Here is a 1,191-nt window from a genome sequence, read left to right on the forward strand (position 1 = left end):
GAGACATGAAAAGTGCTGGATTTCACTAAGGTTTTAGTTTCTTTAACTCTAGCTGGGAATAACAATGAGATAACCCCTACAACATGCTCAGCCCAGTAAGAAAAAAGTACCTACTGCTCATTAGCAATCTAGCAGACTAGAGCTATGTTAAAAGCAAAAATTAGTGCCAATGATAGTAGTAATATTTTAGTTAAAGGTAGGTGGTAGATGTGTGGATACTCATTTTATTATTATTACTCTATACCTATATAGTGTGTACTTTTTCTTTCTTTCTTTCTTTTTTTTTTTTTTTGAGACAAGAGTCTCAAGCTGTCACCCTGGGTAGAGTGCCATGGCATCACAGCTCACAGCAACCTCAAACTCTTGAGCTCAAGCGATTCTTTTGCCTCAGCCTCCCAAGTAGCTAGGACTACAGGTGCCCGCCACAACACCTGGCTATTTTTTTGTTGCAGCTGGAACTCAAGGCCCACGTTCTAGCTAATCCTTCTGCTAGGACAAAGTCTACAATTCAGTTTAAGCCATTTCTTCTTAATGAAAGTGCATGAGGTTAATGCAGTAAGTGCATCTTTAAAAGTGGGTAATTTTGTTACTTTGCTTCTCTCCACATCCACACCAGCATCTGGTGTTTTGGAACTTTGTGATGTGGACTAATTTTGCTGGGGTTAGGTGGTATCTTAGAGTGGTTTTGATTTGCAACTAATACAGCCCTTTTGGAAAGAAGTGTGGAGAATCCTCAAAGATCTAAAAGGTGACCTTCCATTGGACCCTGCAATCCCATTACTAGGTATCTACCCAGAAGAACAAAAATCATTTTACAACAAAGACATTTGCACTAGAATGTTTATTGCCACTCAATTCATAATTGCCAAGTCGTGGAAGCAACCTAAGTGCCCATCAACCCATGAATGGATCAACAAACTGTAGTATATGAATACCATGGAATATTATTCAGCCATTAAAAAGACAGAGACTTGGCTAGGTGCCCACAGCACAGTGGTTATGGCACCAGCCACATGCACCAAGGCTGGCGGGTTCAAGCCCAGCCTGAGGCCAGCTGAACAACAACGACAACTGCAACAAAAAAATAGCCAGGCATTGTAGCAGGTGTCTGTAGTCCCAGCTACTTGGGAGGTTGAGGCAAGAGAATCACTTGAGCCCAAGAGTTTAAGGTTGCTGTGAGCTTTGATGCCA

General features: G+C 41.6%; 1 protein-coding gene across 2 annotated transcripts in view; it reads right to left on the reverse strand.

Moving 5' to 3' along the window:
* SLC25A12 (solute carrier family 25 member 12) overlaps positions 1 to 1,191 on the reverse strand; it is a 91,681-nt gene that overhangs the window by 17,514 nt on the left and 72,976 nt on the right. The window lies entirely within an intron of this gene.

This window comes from Otolemur garnettii, unplaced genomic scaffold, assembly GCF_000181295.1.
Source record: "Otolemur garnettii isolate 467f Iridium unplaced genomic scaffold, OtoGar3 scaffold00187, whole genome shotgun sequence".
NCBI lineage: Eukaryota > Metazoa > Chordata > Mammalia > Primates > Galagidae > Otolemur > Otolemur garnettii.